Here is a 13,273-nt window from a genome sequence, read left to right as displayed (position 1 = left end):
GCATGTATGTATATGTGTGTATGTACTGATGTATATATGTATGTATACGTGTGTATGTGTGTATGTGTGTATGTAGGTATATGCATATGTATGTGTATATGTGTTTTTGTGCATATGTATGTATGTATATGTGTGTATGTAAGTGCATATGTATGTATTTATGTGTGTATAGATGTGCGTATGTATGTATGCATGTATGTATGTATATATGTGCATATGTATGTACGTATGTATGTATGTATGTATGTGTGTATGTATGTATGTATGTATTTATGTATGTATTTATGTATGTATGTATTTATATGTTTATATGTATTTATGTATATATGAATGTATGTATACGTGTGTATGTGTGTATGTGTGTATGTGCATATGTATGTGTGTATGTATGTATTTATGTATATGCATATGTATGTGTATATGTATGTATGTGCTTATGTATAGATGTATGTATGTATGTATGTATGTATGTATGTATGTATGTATGCATGTATGTATATATATATATATATGTATGTGCATATGTATGTATGTATATGCATATGTATGTGTGTATGTCTGTATGTATGTATGTATGTATGCATATGGATATGTATGTGTGTATGTATGTGTGTATGTATGTATGTGCATATGTAATTGTGTATGTATGTATGTATGTATGTATATGCATATGTATGTGTATATATATATGTATGTGTGTATGTATGTATGTGCTTATGTATGTATGTATGTATGTATGTATGTATGTGTGTGTGTCTGTATGTAGGTATTTGCATATGGATGTGTGTAAGTGTTTTTGTGCATATGTATGTATGTATGTATGTATCTATATGTATGTATGTATTTATGTATGGGTATGTATGTATGTATTTATATATGTGCGTATGTATGTAGGTGTGTATATATATATGTATGTATTTATGTGCACGTGTCTGTATGGATGTGTGTATGTATGTATATGTGTGTATGTATGTGCATTTATATGCATGTGTGTATATATGTATGTATGCATGTATGTGTGTATATATATATATATATATATATATATATATATATATATATATATATATATATATATATATATATATATATATATATGTATGTGCATATGTATGTATGGATGTGTGTTTGTGTGCATACATACATTTATACATACACACATACAAGTCCCTTGAGAGATCATTTAAACTTGGTTTTACACATACCTCCCTCAGAAATACTTCCATGCTCTCTTATAGGGATGTCCCACACAGACTCCATTGTCTGAGCCAGAAATCATATCCATGCACAGTCACAGAGTTTTCTTTCATACAAATACAATTGTTCCTACTTGCAAACATTATATTTTCATGCAAACTCCATAGTTTTCTATATAGTAGTAGATATAAGATGAAATAACGCTCCACGTAAAACATTTTTTTCGTTGTTTTTTTGGTGCAATTATTGGTGTTAAAAAGAACAGAATAATGTTCATAAGAATAAATGAAAGTGGAGGTTAAGGCAATGACTAGGAATGTGAATAGGTATAACAATTAGTGTGCAAGAGTATGTGATGATGAATCCAAGACAACATGTATGAATATGTAAAAAGAAAATCACAAGTTGTTTTAAAGAGAAAAATTAACTCACTGAGAGACGTTAATTGTGTGTTTTAAAAAGTTTGCTGGTTTATATGGGAGGGAATGGTGGTATGAGTAAGTATGATTAAAAAGGAAGTTATTTAATCAAACAGGAAGACAGCTTAAGTTCTCATTCTCTGATTGTTCAACAGCTCTGAAAAATAAATACCCAACCACATTTCATCCCACTAGTTAAATTTGAGTTACAGAGGATTAAACTCTAGCGACTCACCTTTCCAATGACAATTTTACAGCTTTACAGGATCAGTGATCCATCACCATGACAGTTTTTATTCTTTTTAGGTTTTATTGTGGAAGTAAATGGAAACAATGGCTGAATTTTTTTTTTAAACTCATACTCTGAGATGTGTTCAGGACCATGTGAGGGCAACTGACTTTGGAAAGTTAGAAAGATTTTAAGATTTGGCTTTTCCAAATTAATAACTCTTCAATGGAACAATATTTCTACAAAACCATAATCAGAGTAAAGTAGACCATGAGCTACAATCACATTTTCCTCAAAAAATTGTCAAATTTTTAGGGGTGGCAAAAAAAGTGGCTACTACCAGTCAGAAGTGTTTAAAAGAAAAGAAAAAAAAAGACCAAATGAATTATCTGCCTGTATATATATATATATATATATATATATATGCAGGGAAGGCCAGTGGGGGGGCCAAGTATTTGGCCACACGTCCTTGCACCAAACTCAAAGCACAAGAAAACCATCTCATTTTAATAATACTTCAGCTCTAAAGTATGCTTAAATATATTTCTTTTAAAAAAATAATTTAAATAAGTACCACATCACTCGGATCATACTACAACTTTCACATTAGTAAGATATGCTTAAACAAATTTGATGCCATTTTTTAATCATTTAAATAAGTATAAAATTAGTAATAAATACAATTTGACATGTTGTAGTGCCACCAAACTCACAGAACAACATAGATTTAAGCAAATTTATATTCTATATTATACATACACACACACACACACACACACACACACACACACACACACACACACACACACACACACACATTATATCATATTATATTATATATGTATATATATATATATATATATATATATATATATATATATATATATATATATGTATATATATATATATATATATATATATATATATATATATATATATATATATATATAAATCATACATACATACATATAAGTTCATATGTCTATAAATACGTATGTTTATTCATGTATGTATGTATGTATTCCTGTTTCTTTGTCTGCATTGGTTTTAATACCTACCTACTACTTGGTCCTTTCAATATGGGTATTTTTAATTGTTTCCACAGTTCACAAACATATCAGACAATAAACAAATATGGTGTATTCACTCCTTGTGGTTTTAGAAGATAAAAGCTTTATTGAAAGCTCATGTTTCTTTTTCCAAATGTGGATTTAGTGTTTCCCCTTGATAGTAGTAGTTCAGGTTACACTTCAAAGTTACCCATAAATATTTCTATCAACCAGGAATTGTACATGGATTAGATTAGCAGCAGTATAGTGTCTCGTGTCTGAAGTCAATGTGCTTGTTCACAAAGTGAGAGCCATTTGTTGTCTTGATGCCACTATAAACACACTCAGAAGATAGATGGTTGAGGTAAATACACCCGCAGCGCTTTACAGAGCGCTGAGTGTCATTTATTGACACAGCACAGTTGTTTTACTTTGGCAGCTATTTCTCTTCCTGTTTCGCCGTTTGCTTCTCTTCATTGATTTGTGGTAAAGTTGCTTGTTCTGCTACTCAGGGCGTCTGCATGCTCTTCCATGGTAATCTGTCATAGTTTTGTGACTTGTCTCGGTACGATACAGTGGGGGCTGAAAACTTGTATTCTGAAGATTTTGCAGCTGAATAAAGAAAACTGAAATTAACATGTGGAGAAAGTAAGATTAATAACTGGTTATTAAGTTATTTAGTTTTTTGATGGGAAACAAATTATTTTAGTTCAGGATTCTCATGAAAAACTGCAGTAAAAAAGTTAAAGAAACATGGATGTGTAAATGCATTCAGTTACATTTATAATATAACTTTTCTTGGGGGAAAAAAACTTTGGCAAGTGGGAATCTAAGTAACATTGACAGCTTGGTCCTGCTTTTTTTTTTTTTTTTTTTTTTTTTTTTTTTTTAGTAATTCTGCTGATCAGTACAATTTGTACTTCTTTTATTCACCAAATACATGTAGTGAAGTAATTAGAAATACTTCCCAAGTGAAACAAAACTAAATAAGTTTTTGTTCAGTTCAGCCTATTTTGGGAAAGTCTGCCACCGTTGCTTCTCAACGTCCCCCCAGTTAGTGGTTTTATATTTCACCAATAATTTAGTATTTCTTTTTAAAATGATTTCATGCAGTTTGATAACACACATCTTACAAATATGTAATCTAGAGCATTAGTGGCTCAGGTGGTAGAGCGAGAGAGAGAGGTTGGTGGTTTGAATCCTTGCCTCCAGTGTTGCATCACTGGTGTGTAAATCTGTGTTGGTTTCGCACTTTGGCTACACATGTAGCTCTCTCTCACAAAGAGTGAATGTGGAGTGGATGAACAAAGGATCAAATCTTAACGGCTGTCTGCAGTAAAATGTAAGATAAATCTAATCAATATTTAATTAAACAACTATTCTGCTTTAGAAAATGATCTTTTCTACATATTACTGCTATGTTAGTGTAACTAGTATTGTGTATAGTGTATTAACTCAGCGTTTCTCAGTTCTGGTTCTCAGGACGCCCTTGTCCTCCATGTTTAAGACATTTTTCTCCTTTAAAGCACCTGAGTCACATGATTGAACCTCTGTGGTGGAAAATACTCTGGTCTTGAGAAGTTGTAATACATCTAAGAGTCAACAACCACCCCAGTTTACCCCTCACATGAAGACAGAGATTTCAACTTCTTAATGGTGCTGTACATCAACCTCCTACTGCAAAGGAACTAGTTCTGTTTGCAGCGGATGTACACAGAGGGTCAATCCCACACCTTTGTAGAATTATCAGGCAAAATTCTCAATGTCTCCAGAAACCAGCCCACACAGTTTCTTCTCTGTTCCTCCTCACTCAAGATGGCTTTCCTCTCAATTTTCTAACTCAAGGTTGGCCTGGTCTTGCTTCTCGAGCTCACAGGACTTACTGACTAATTTACTGGTCTCGGTCTTGTAACTCACAAGATTTACTGGTCTGGTCTTGCTACGTCTAGCTCACAGCACTTACGACTTGGTCTTGTTACTCACGATTTTTAACTTAAACTTTAACCTAAACTTAACTTAAACTCACAGGATTTTATTTATGACGTCAACCTGATCTCGTCTTAAGTTATTCTCTTATCCCTTGAGTTATTCTTTCAATGAGGAGGTGAGGAGGAGAATCCCTGTCACAATGAGAATAATGAAGACAATTGACCACAAAACAGAAAAATATTGTGATTATTAATTAAGATATTGATTATTAATTTGTGATAAATTTCTAGTAATGTTTGACTCCAGTTTGAGTCTGAAAATTAATGTAAATTTAGAATAACACTTCTCACCATTGCCTTTTCACACTGGTTCAGAAGGAGTCCTGGCGTAGTCGACCACGGGTGGGAGAAAGACATCCTGTCCTCTGAAATTCTCTAATTGAGGTTCTTAGGATGAATCTGTGGATTCAGGTGGCCAACCCGTCTATCCCCAACCTGGGCGGACTGACGCAGGATCCCGAGACGAGCCCCCAAAAACTGTGGTGGAAAATACTCTGGTCTTGAGAAGTTGTAATACATCTAAGAGTCAACTGTCCTCTTACAATGAACATTTTATTATAAACTAATACAAGCACACGCTGGAGCTTGGAGAGAGAATGCTCTCTGCAGATGCTGAAGTAACACCCGATTATAAACCATGCTTAACTCCTCCTAGTTGCTGAGCACACCATATGAAACAATCATTATCTCTTATTTAAGACTAAACTGAACTCACTAAGCATCAATCACTCACTATATTACTTTATTACCTTTAACCTCTAACCTTTAGACAACTGGTCAACCAAGCAGTTGACAAAAACAGATGCGCTGCAGGAAACTCTTCCTGTCTCAGACTTTGTCTGCACATTCCAGACAAGGATCATATGACTTAAAGAAAGCTTTGTGCATAGACACAAAACACAGCAGGATCACAGCAAATCAATGCATATATGTCTAATACTTAATTCAAACCAAACTCATAACAATTTTCCCCAACACTCTCCCTCCTCTTGGTCCTACAGGACCAACAATAAGAAGAGAAATTGTTATCAGAACGCAAAAATACATACAGAAGACAACATTCTCAAAACATCAGGAGCCTCATGCCTGTCGGGTTTTAAAAGAATCTTTCAGAAATTACAATAGTGAGGAGCCATTTACTTCAGCTTCAAAATCTGAGTCTAACAATAAATGTAAGAAAAGTGGAAACAAATCATTCCTCTTAGGGGGTGACAGAGGTGTAGTGAAGACACTGTCGGCGTTCTGGTGGGACTTGGCATATCACAGTTGCAGTGGAGCGCTTTTTTTTTCTTCACCTCTCACTGATCTTGCTTGAGAGCGAAGGCTGGTCTTCAGGTGTGAGAGTAGACTATCTCACTTACCCACGCAACCACAGGGATTATTCTGCCCTTTGTTGGGTGGTGCGTTATTCTTCTGTAATTTCAGACTGAAGCACTTCAGGAGGTTCAAGCAATCTGTAGTGCCAAGCAGCTCACTCTGCGACCTTTACCGCTGTCTGGGTCGTCAGGAAAACCTGAAATGGCCTAAACCATCGATGTTGGTTCCAGCGCTGATGTTTAAAGCTTCTTATCAGGACAAAATCTCCTGGCTGAAGTGAATAGAGCTGCGTAGATGCTGATCCATAAAGGGCAGCTTTCACCTGTGTGCAAATGCCTGAAAAGGGTTCTTAAGAGGTTAGGACAGTATGTTAAAACATTACTTTCACACAGAGCTGTGTCTGAACAGGCAGTCTTGGAAGGAACCATGCCCACTTGGGTGAGGGTCCTGCAAAAAGAATCACAAAAAAGCCCATGTTTCCATGTTACGCATGCGCATGTACATCAGAACCAGAGAAAGTACTTTTGGTCCAAGGAAGATCTGAAAAGAGAGCCAGAAGGAAATTTCCCCGTCTGCAACCTGTGGGAGGAAAACATTCAGGAAAATGGCATCCAGAAAGTCATTCATAAGAGAGCGCCAAAACATGGACTTGTTTTCAGCTAAAGAGTAAGCTCAAGTAACGAGAACTGAGACGGGAGAGCTGCAGCCTCCACCGCGTCACAGTCAGAGCAAACAGCATCAAAAGGAAAATCAAGTCAGGGTCAACTAGAGGTCGGTCAGGGGCCAGGCCTGGGGGGTGCAGAGGATAGTCAGTTTCAGCTAAACAGTCAAAGAGTAAATCATGAACAATACAAAGCAACAGTTAGGGCCACTCAGTTATCTGGTAGGTAATCATTCAAAGTAACCAAATTCATTTAATTAATTATTGCAAAGTTCCTATCAGGTAGTCTCATCTTAATCAACAACCAGAAAAATCCTCTAGTACTGCATAGCAGGACATGTGTCAAACTGGACTCCCAGCAGTCTGACCAACACTTATCCATGCTGGAATTTCCTTTCTGATTTACTGCTCGTGTTGTTTATGTCATGTCTGCTAAATGACAGAAGCAGAACCAAACTGAAGAATCTCTGCATATATTAAATAAAGCTCATTCAGAACTGTTGATTTAATCAGTAATGTAGTCTAGTTTAGTCTCATGGTTTACTCTGATTTGTCTCTCTTAGACTCCAATAGACCCATTCAGGAGCAACACACACAAAACTGAGATCATGATAAGACTGGCTTTCTATTCCAAATATATTGTAAACATAAGCATAAGCATAAAGCAACAAGATGTAAACCCATCTTTAACAGCTGGACTTCAGGTACTGAACAGCCAGAGACCTTCAGGTCATAATAAAGCTGTTTGTTTTCTATCTACATTTGAACTAAAGCAGCATTTAGAAACAAACTTCTAATACTGATGGTAAAGCTGTTTTCATCTACAACAACACGACGCACACATGTACGTGCACACACTCACAGCACTTCTTCCTTAATGATTTTAATGCAAACGTGTGTAACAGAAAAGCCCAAGGCTAACGGTTTAGCATAGTTAGCTTAACTTTGGAAGTATCAATACTGTTCAAATAATCTGCCTCATATTCATGTTAATTTTGAGGACATACAGGGCTTAAATGACTTGTTTGTTTACCTATTAAGCATGTTAACTAAGAGACTGGTCTGTTTACTGGCAGCCATCGCAAGAGTTGGTTCTACTCTTTAAACAAAAATCATCTGATGTGTATTTTAACCGCTGAGCATATCTGCTTTAATTCAAAATAATGAGTTCAGATTAGGGATGAAACACCAAGCTGTCAGCAAATAAAACACGGAGATTGTTGTACCTGTGTTGCATTCACTGAAGTCGGGAAATTACAAAGCTACCTTCTTATTTAATGTCATATAGCGGCTTATTTTTTCTCTTTTGACATCTATTCTGTCTCAAACATTAAAAACTTAGTATTCATCACTTTTTTTTTTTTTTTTTTTTTATAAGGCACAGCGTGCCAGAAGTTAACTTGTCTGTATAAACTGTTCAGCTTCCCTGCAGCAGAGCAGAGATGTCTGTGACATTGTTCACTTGCAGAAGTCTGCAGGAGTGCGAAATTTTATGCATGCTCATAAATGTGGTATAAAGCTAAGCAGAAACAGTGAGTAAATGTTTGGTTGTAGGGCCTCATTTCTTGGCCTGGTCTTGTGGATAATCATTCAGCTCGTATCACTCGATCTGCTCAGGAGTCAGACGCGCCACAGCCACCATGCTCTCCTCCAATCAGCATACAATCAGAAATTCATGCCAGGAAGTGCCCGACACATGTTCATCAAAGCTTCCTGGTAGATAAATCAGATTCATATGTGTAATTAATTAAGAGTAACATGTAAAGGATCAGAAAGTAGGCAAAAGTTCAAGGAAGGAGATCCAGGTTTTCCACAGAGAACTGAGTGAACCGAACAGTCTTTCTGACAGAATCAGGGTGCAGCTCATTCCAGAAAACATAATCTGATTCTGTAGTCGGGGTGGGATTTGTGCTGCCTGCCGGCCACATTGTTAGTCTTTTACTTCCAGAAAATCCCACAACTGAAACACAGTCTGAGGACAAGGAGGATCCATCACCTCCAGAGGTCAAAGGTGAAAATCCAGCTCAAATGTCCACCATAGGAGCCATATCCACACTGTTCACAGTCACAACCAACAGGGCTCTGCCAGACCCTCTGGTTCTGGGATCCCCAGGCCATCAGCAGCGGCCGGGTCCATGCAGCCACATCTGCATATCAGGTTCTGCTCCAGGACTCAGAGCTGACACAGAAGGGAGGTGGAATGATGCTGTAGGTTGTAGGGACCGTTTCTGCTCCAGTCTCCTGACTGACCACGCATGACACCCAGAACTCTGCGGTGACCCGGATCAAGAACTCACTCTCCCCCAGCCCCTCCTCTGAATCCCCTCAGGCAGGATAGACAATTTTAGGTCCCTGTGGACCAAGCTGCATGCTGACAAGGGTTTAGAAGGGAACGCTGCAATGCGTCCAACACCATACAGCAGACGAGCTTTTGAGACTGAACCATTTGGTCATGTGGTGTATTTTCTTCTCCAGTAAGGGGAAAATAAAGATCATAGCCTCATAATTATAATAGTTTTCTTCTGAATCCTGTGGCAAACATATTATGTGGACCATGTTCTGTGCTGTGAACATCATGTAACTTGAATATTACATTGTAATTGTGTGTGTGAGAGACTATATTATCAGTGGATTCATAACTCAGTTCTCTCCTGGGAAAGCTGAACATGATCTTGCTAAGAAGATACACTTGTTCTGAGAACTTCTCTTCTTGCCGTTCGCTCACATTTAGCTAAAGTGAATTTATTGCAAGGGAAATTTACTCTAGCACGTTGGTTCACCATTCCTATTTTAAGGTCAAGAATTTTCTCTTTTTTCCCCAACATTATGCTTAGTTTCAGCATCCTTCAGCTGCATTATTTATTTCCAGTTTATCTAGATTTATTTAGACATGCTAGGTGTAAATTTATAATTGCAGTAGTAAAGGAATAAAAATCACCTTATGAATGTCTGAAAGGGAACAGACAGAAACCCAAGCTTATTGCCTACACAATGTACAGTAATTTAACATAGTAAGTTCCTAATACTATAAATCAAATCTCTCACATTTCAGATTTTTCATTCTTAATATGTTGTTGCTCTTTAAAATGTTCTCAGGTGATAATAAAGAATGCCTTTCCTTTAGGAAAAGGTTCCACATTCATACAGGGAGTGGCTTTTATGCTCTTATAAAAGCTTTAGGAAGAAAAGCACAAGCAGCTATTTTACACAGGATTTATATGTTTGTTTCTGCCTAACATGCTATGACATCATCTCCTTCAGTGAGCAGAAGGCCTTTAATGAACACACTCTTTTCCTCACTTCCTTCTCTCATACATTTTTTGTTGTTTGTTTTTTTTCTTTTTTTTTTTCTTACTGCAGTAAATTAGATTTTACACAAACAATTCACTTCAACAGTTGGATGAATGCATGTGAATGGGTCGTGCCCCCACGTTTGTCTACCCCCACACAAGCTTCTAGGCTCTCCTGCGAGAGTCCGGTGTGGCTTCACAAGACGTGGTTTTAATTCTCCACACAATCAGTCCAATCAAGTTTAACACAGGAAATTTTACACAACCACCCCAGTTTACCCCTCACATGAAGACAGAGATTTCAACTTCTTAATGGTGCTGTACATCAACCTCCTACTGCAAAGGAACTAGTTCTGTTTGCAGCGGATGTACACAGAGGGTCAATCCCACACCTTTGTAGAATTATCAGGCAAAATTCTCAATGTCTCCAGAAACCAGCCCACACAGTTTCTTCTCTGTTCCTCCTCACTCAAGATGGCTTTCCTCTCAATTTTCTAACTCAAGGTTGGCCTGGTCTTGCTTCTCGAGCTCACAGGACTTACTGACTAATTTACTGGTCTCGGTCTTGTAACTCACAAGATTTACTGGTCTGGTCTTGCTACGTCTAGCTCACAGCACTTACGACTTGGTCTTGTTACTCACGATTTTTAACTTAAACTTTAACCTAAACTTAACTTAAACTCACAGGATTTTATTTATGACGTCAACCTGATCTCGTCTTAAGTTATTCTCTTATCCCTTGAGTTATTCTTTCAATGAGGAGGTGAGGAGGAGAATCCCTGTCACAATGAGAATAATGAAGACAATTGACCACAAAACAGAAAAATATTGTGATTATTAATTAAGATATTGATTATTAATTTGTGATAAATTTCTAGTAATGTTTGACTCCAGTTTGAGTCTGAAAATTAATGTAAATTTAGAATAACACTTCTCACCATTGCCTTTTCACACTGGTTCAGAAGGAGTCCTGGCGTAGTCGACCACGGGTGGGAGAAAGACATCCTGTCCTCTGAAATTCTCTAATTGAGGTTCTTAGGATGAATCTGTGGATTCAGGTGGCCAACCCGTCTATCCCCAACCTGGGCGGACTGACGCAGGATCCCGAGACGAGCCCCCAAAAACTGTGGTGGAAAATACTCTGGTCTTGAGAAGTTGTAATACATCTAAGAGTCAACTGTCTTCTTACAATGAACATTTTATTATAAACTAATACAAGCACACGCTGGAGCTTGGAGAGAGAACTCTCTCTACAGATGCTGAAGTAACACCCGATTATAAACCATGCTTAACTCCTCCTAGTTGCTGAGCACACCATATGAAACAATCATTATCTCTTATTTAAGACTAAACTGAACTCACTAAGCATCAATCACTCACTATATTACTTTATTACCTTTAACCTCTAACCTTTAGACAACTGGTCAACCAAGCAGTTGACAAAAACAGATGCGCTGCAGGAAACTCTTCCTGTCTCAGACTTTGTCTGCACATTCCAGACAAGGATCATATGACTTAAAGAAAGCTTTGTGCATAGACACAAAACACAGCAGGATCACAGCAAATCAATGCATATATGTCTAATACTTAATTCAAACCAAACTCATAACAATTTCCCCCAACACCTCCTTATCAAGTTCTTTGCAGCCTGTTAACAAGTCCTTTATTTCATTCAGGTGTGTTAAGGTAGGGTTGCCCATAAAACATGCTGGGCGGGGGGCGGGGGGGGGGGGGGGGGGGGGGGGGGGGGGTCCTAACCACCTGGATTGATAAACACTGAATAACTACAAGGTTTAAAAATTTCACGTAGTGATAGCAATCATACCACATCTTTACTTAAAAGAAAACTCCACTATGAAGCAATTTAAATGACTAGTGAAGTTGATGTAACACAGCTGGCTTCAGTCACACACAAAAATAGAAAAAATCAACCAAAAACAGAACGCAACAGATGTTTTGGATGTAATTTATTCCGAGCGTCATCTTGCTTTGTTCAAACATACAACTCTGCACCCCAAAGCTTTATAACCCAGAGGATCACCCAGTCTGCAATTCCTTCACCAAACAGACATGTTTTGTTTTGTGGCATTTTATTCTCCCACATTTCAGACATGTTTTTCCTCCTGAGTGTCAAACCTGCTGCATTGTGGAACTCTTGATTCTTTTTAATCACCCTCCTGATTAATCAGCAGCTATCCGAGCCACATCGAATTTTACTTTGCTTATTGAGGCTTTTATCTGTCTGGATTTCTCCACTCTCTCTCTCCAAATGAACATCAGACTATATAGATAAACAGTTGAGTAAAAGCAGCGACTGCACTGTTTCACATGGTGAGTGATGCTTCTGGAAAGTATTCTGCAAACAAGAATTTCTGTGTTTTTCTTGAAATTAAAGCAGTATTCTGTTTTAAATTCCAGTCCCCTTTGTTTACTGAAAGACACAAAGACAAATGTGTAAAAAGTGCAGAACTGCAGAAACAAGTCATTTCATGGGTTTCACCTTTTTGTTTGGTACACGTGTAAATGTGCACAGTGAAGGAAACTGGAATAAAAGTGAAACTTTTCCTGTAATAAGTCTGTTTTATGTGATGAATATTGCAGTTACTAAACTAGAAAATGTTAATATAATTGAAGATGTGACTAAGGTATAAGAAGGTAAACTTAAAAATCATCTAGTGCATAAAAAAAAACCCCAAACAACAACAAAAATAAACATTTAAAATGTTACTAAGGGCTTTAAGGGTAACCCAGTTCCTTAAAGTAATTCTTGGAATTGCATTTGCTCTTAAACAACTATAAAAGCCAACATTATGCATAACTGATAAGTCTAATTCAACATTTTAAACAATGGTATAAATAAAATGTGAAATTGCATCACTCTCTGCTAAATTTACACCATTTGACATGAAGCTTGCAGCGTTATTAGTTCAGCAGCGTACGCACAGTTGTCGTGTACATCAAATAGAATATTTAGCCTTTACAAATGGTGTCATTTACAGGACAGGAAAATACTTTAACAAATCTGTCACATGTTGCAGCACTTTACCAAAAGAACTCTGAAAAAGTGGTTGTAATGGTTTACTTCTAACAGTAGCAAACCTAAACCTGGAGAATGACTACCAC

This window comes from Telmatherina bonti (genome assembly GCF_933228915.1).
Source record: "Telmatherina bonti genome assembly, chromosome: 19".
Classification (NCBI taxonomy): Eukaryota; Metazoa; Chordata; class Actinopteri; order Atheriniformes; family Telmatherinidae; genus Telmatherina; species Telmatherina bonti.
This window is presented reverse-complemented; position numbering follows the sequence as displayed.